Consider the following 6105-nt stretch of genomic DNA (forward strand, 5'->3'; position numbering starts at 1 on the left):
AATTATATTTTTAATCCACAGAAAAAATATTAACATAACGAATGATAAAAAACATTCAGTATACACACTATAAAACGAAATTATTTATGTTTATGAAACGGACGTTATTAGCACGTTAAAATCCTTAATATACAATTTAACAGTTAGTTTTGGATTTTATAATGTTAATATAATTTGCGTAAATGAAATATTGTGTTTTGTTTTCACTAAATATGTACTACTTTTGTAATTATATATCTTCGTTAACTATAATTTAATTCGGTCCGGTTGCCGTTTGATACAAATTTATTGTATTGGTATTTAATTCGCTGCATCATAAACATATAACTGCCCTGTTGTCGACCCACTGCAAATGTTTAACTTGATGAGTGTAAATTTAATTACAGTTAATCGATCATGTCACTGGTTAGCACTTGAAGCAATCAAGGTTTACGACATTAAACTGAGGTAAGCATTTACTATGAATTACTGTCCAAACAGGATATATTTTTTATTTCCTCTCTTGCGTAGTTGGCGTAGATCATGAAACAACAACATATAAAAAGGCTGTTCTGTCGTTTATAACGTACACACTTTCTAGAAGAAATTAAGAAGCACCATATTTATATTAAAACATGAATACCGGATTCGCTGTTATCGTTGCTTTGTGCTGCTTTGCGATTGGTAAGAAAATTTATGTTTTAATTACTTTATATGTTGTGTAAAATTAACTGTTCAAGTGCTAACGTGTGCTGAACTTGATATTGTGTTAAAACTTGTTTATTACGGCGAATAATGTGTTAAGTCGCAATAAACATATATCAATATATTCTTTACAACTTAAAAAAAAGATTGCCAAACATAAGCAGGTATTTCTTGCATGTATTCCGCATATTCACGCCGGGTATGCGGATACTTTGATAACAGATGGCACTTCGATAACAGAGAACAACAAAAGCCAGGCGCAAGACAAGATTTCTTCAGCTATTTTGCATTTATGCCCTGTTCATTTGGTTTTCAAACACGGAATATTGTTTGGTCGATTTATGGTATAGCACATCGTATTGAGAAGAAAGAAATTCGCGAAAAAAAAACGGTGGATTACATTTAAAAAAAAAAGATTAAATTCCATCGAAAATCAGCATGAATCGGATGATCAGTACGTATTTTAACAACATAAAAATACTTGGAAATAAATAAAAACGTGCGTACTATTCCAAATAAAAGATCAATATGTCCATTAATGTTGAACTATGTTTCATTTTAGTTTAATAACGTATTTGGGGAAATTCGAATGCTTCAAGAGTCTGATGCCAAATTTTCATGGACACTTTTTTAACCGATCATTTCAATGACAGTGGCACTTCTAATCCCGATTACTCGACACTTTTTACCAGATATAACACACTCTTTCAGTGTATCAGAAATGCAGAATTCGCGGTGAAATACTGTAATCGTAAGCAGGCAATACATACAAATGTATGTACTGACGTAAATTAAAAACGAATTACAGAAACATTTTTTATCCCTTTGGAAAATGATAATAATTTTGCATAAATGTGAAAGATAAATGTGAAACTCATTCGATATGTCTGATGAGTACAGTCTATATGAACATATATTTTCCAGTTTTAAAGTCACCCAAACTCCGCATAGTACACGAGCTTAAACATTTTTTACTAACGTTCTTTTTAGCAAAACGGTTGCTCCAAAGCAGGTGTAATTATGTACTAATGAAGGTACTTAGGCCACTTACTTATATATTAGATATCATGACATGAAACATCACTCTGCTAAAACTGCTACTTAGAGATAAATATCAGCGGCGATGCAGGTCCGAAATTCTTTTAACTCAACCAATAAAGTGATTTAAGGTTGCACTTCGAGCTAACGTTATCATTGAGTAAAAGAAAATGCTCACTATAAAGCAGAACTAAAGGCAGTTTTCTATTCTCTTGTTCATTTTATGGCTACGCATTAGTATCGTCATGATGATGCGATTCTATTGAGAACCAACGACATAAGATTTTATGAAGAACAAATGTGTATTTGCCTTTTAAAGACCCCTTTGCTTCCGTTATTTCGAGCCCTGCTTTAAGTAAAATTAAACACGATCGTGTTGATCCACATGATCCGTTGTATTTTCATCTCTCTGAATCTCAAGTTACCACTAAAAACAAATTCATTATCTTGACAATTATTTCCGGTCGTCACTTGAAATATATTTCTTCAGAAATAAGCATTTTAATCTTATTAAAAGATTGCAATTATAATATAAATAGTATAAATTATTAGAAATGATACTTGTGATAACGAAAAACGATATTGGTTATATTTCACTTTTGATTGTAATTAAGTTATGCATAGATTCCCAATGTGTCGCTCTTGACTTTGCACATTGATACATACTTCAAAATGTTTGGTAAAAATAGCCATAATATACATAAATACATTTCAGGTAGAAGATAAAACTCAGCTATCAAAGTGCCCCTTTTGTTGAAAGTCTCTGTTATCCGAAGTGTCCTTTATTGGGAATCGAAGTGTCTGCAACTTCATGAATACTACCTATTAAAACATGCCATATCTTCGTTTATATTTCATTGAATACTGTCAAAATTTCAGTATTTGAAGCAAAGTGATTACTCCACATGCTGGAATATCAAACAATGTCTTGCAATATTTCTAAGTAGTTTTACTTTGTTGAAATGTTCACTGTTCATCTAGTTCATACTGTTTTCCGACCGAATGGTCTATCTTTTGGGGCAAAAATCTGCTAGTAGTGCGTTTTTTTTCTTCCCAATAGAAAAGGATACACAATTTTTCAAATCGACAATGTGTCTTGTCTAAAACACTTATCTTAAGGTTATAACTTAAAAAAAACCTGAGGAACTTACCTCTCGCGAGTGGCTTTTGTTGTTCTCTGTTATCGAAGTGCCTTCTGTTATTGAAGTATCCGCATTACCAGCGTGATATTTCAAATGCGGCGTTTGAAGAGTCCTTTTCTCATACTTAAAAGACAGGATGTACTTTTTAAAATAAATTATTTCTTTATGATGTATACGAAAATAAATTAAATGTATGCACTTTCAGACCATTAAAATTCGAAACAAATAATGATGCATGTCTATTTAAAAACGCTTTGATGTAAGATGGGACTTGAACATAATTTTAGTTCTATCTAAATGGATGGGTTAATGCCATTCTACATTATATTCTCAAACTATAGTTTACCTTGTATATTTAGTTCTATCCGCAAGAACACGCAGAACAACAACACGCAGAACAACAACGGAGTCGCCTATCCATCCACCGTGCAGACATGACATAGACTGTTGGCCAGTAGTATGCACTAAGTACGGTGAGGTCCCTGAGTGCCACAGAGCCGCTTCGTCCCCCACGGGCGCCGAGTGCCATTGCCATGTACCGGACGAGTGCTGGGTTAACGCAGACTGCGTGCGGGAGTGCGGTCCACACGCCACGTGCGACGACGGGGCATGCCATGGAGACTGCATACACGATTAAACGATGTTACCACGCATTCACTCTGCATTATAATATTGTTTGAAGACACATTTTTCCGCCAATGTTAATGTTATATTTGTCTTTCCAATAATTAAAATCGTGTAGAATTGATATCTTACGTCTTGTATTAATTTATCATATGTGTGAAACGACATCTAAAACGACCGACATGACTGGATCCTAATGGTCCTGCACGACCGGCACGCCTTTATCCGGAGCGTCCTGAAGTGATTTCAGTCACAACATGTAATGCTAACGACGCTAATGATTGACCATCTTCCTTGTTAATACCATTCTGTGTTCCGCTGGTTCTTCACTGACAATTATCAAAGACCAGACACGGTTTCAGACAATAATCTCCACATTTTACCTGACCAGGAATGTTCGGCCCAATTTTTCCAATGTTTGCCCGTTAAGACTTCCCGCGTGATCAAAACACATTTGGCGCCATTTTTTACTCTTTGGTATAAGCCGACAATTCGAGGGTGTGATAGCATGGGTTCTTTTTTTCGATTTATAACAAATACGGTATCAGGGGGCTGTTTCATAAACGATCATACGACAATTTTAACAAACGAGGGAATTTTGTAATCTTAATTTGTAGACGAACTAGCTCGCCATGCTCGTTAAATATATACGACGCTCGAGATGCCAATGTAATTAATTAAGTACTGACCATTTATAATCATATGATATGGACTTTAGCAATTATGTATCTTTCAAAAATGTATTGTATCGTGAATGTGTACTACGATCTTTATTGAAACGGTCCCCAGATCGACAAGAACTGACCATCGTCAGAAAACAAGCATAACGGTTGTAAGTACATCTTAAAAGTACGTCAGCAATGGCTGCCAATGTTAACCCATACACAGAAAATTGGGTTAATTCAACCAACCAAAAGAATATTATATAAAAATTATAGTGACTGATTAAATCAAGTATACAATAAATGCAATCAATATTAAACTAATTGAATCAACATAACTAAACATGATTTGACGCGATTTCTGAGGACGGGGCGCTATTTCTTAAGTCGCAGAAACACATAATATTATATATATTGTGTTCCTCCCTTTTGTTCTTAAGTTTGAGAATCAATGCAAACAAATTGAACATGATATGATTTGGGCGCATTAACAAGTTGAGCTTTGATGTTTGTGGATATGTTTCTTACATCAGCTATCACATTTACCTATATTTTAGAAACAAAGCGCAACAAAAACAGCGAAAAACATATTTTACAAATATTAAGCGCGAGTGCGCACCAAGTAATTACTAAAAAGTCAAACGATACATGTCAGATTATTTCGGCTTAAAGTTCACCGTCGTAACGATTGTATAATTGCATCATTTCTTTTAAAATGGGGATTTTTAAATGAGACATGATACACAGAAAAATAAGTAACTGTCGTTGTTTGTTTTTTCTAAGCACAACCTTATTTCAAAACGATACGTTAGTAACCTATTATTCTCTATTTCGAGGGATAACAACAACAAAACAGAAGAGAAATGAGAGGGTTCAACGTGTAATTACATATTTTAAACACACCCAGCTTTTTGGTACACTTTTTTTAGAAATAACCGCCCTGCATTAAATAAGACTGATCATATTAAAGATGTATTTGGGGACATGCAAATGCGGCTTGTAAACGTGGTAGTAATATTGACAACATACTAGTAAAAGTAAAGACGAATTATGTGAAAAAATCGGTACACATGGTACAAACGTGCAAGGAAAATTCAATGTGTGGGTCATGTATAGGAAAGGAATTTATACTAAGACTGACCTGTTGAAACTGAAAGTCGATATTAGGTAGTAACGTGAGGTTACCTTTTAATTGACAAAAACAGACCTGCATATATACACTTCTTAAAGCATAGGTAACTTCTATAAACGGAAAAAGTAAATAACCAAAACGTGATTATGATATTGTATTTCACTTATCAAGTGGCACAAGTTCAGTTTATACCTGATACAGTACCCACTTGATCGTTCATTCATAATGCACCACACAATTAAGACAGGCCTCCATAAGTGTCTTATATCTTTTAAGCGATGGGCGGTCCTGTTGATAGACTCCGCTTTTGACTCTACTTGTCGTATTTTTACTCACCTTAGAGCGATTGTGGTAGGTGTATTTGTCTTCCGTGTGTCGAGTAGTTGACAAAGCTTAAAAGTTGTTCAAGGCATTCCTGTACGCTTTTTGTTTGTCAACAGATAACAAACAATATACTTGTTAATGGGACCTTTTCATAGATGTTGACACGTATTGAAGTTTCATTTAATTCTTTACTCTGATATATGTAGACATTATATCTAAGAAGATCCAGTGAAAAAAAACAAGAATAAAATGAAAGAAAGAAAAAAGTAACCCTTATCTGGGCTCGAAACACTGACCCCTGGAGTGGTTTCGCATTGCAACGCTTTATAATTTTCAGGTGTTTAAATCGTCAAAAGATGCATATCATGGATATTTTTAACACGGTAAATGTTCTGTTTTACTGTTTCCTCACAAAAATATCATAACTACAAAGAAAATTTGCGAATCTGAAACAATATTTATTTATATATTTTGTCAATTTACCAAAACTTGAAAAGAA

General features: G+C 34.0%; 1 long non-coding RNA gene across 1 annotated transcript; it reads left to right on the forward strand.

Annotated features, from left to right (window-relative positions):
• Positions 1–514: 514 nt before the first annotated feature.
• On the forward strand, positions 515–3614 carry LOC127862064 (uncharacterized). Its single transcript, XR_008040410.1, has 2 exons — positions 515–663; positions 3224–3614. It is a non-coding gene; the product is annotated as an uncharacterized LOC127862064 (long non-coding RNA).
• The last annotated feature ends 2491 nt before the right edge of the window (positions 3615–6105 follow it).

Source organism: Dreissena polymorpha, chromosome 16 (assembly GCF_020536995.1).
Source record: "Dreissena polymorpha isolate Duluth1 chromosome 16, UMN_Dpol_1.0, whole genome shotgun sequence".
Classification (NCBI taxonomy): Eukaryota; Metazoa; Mollusca; class Bivalvia; order Myida; family Dreissenidae; genus Dreissena; species Dreissena polymorpha.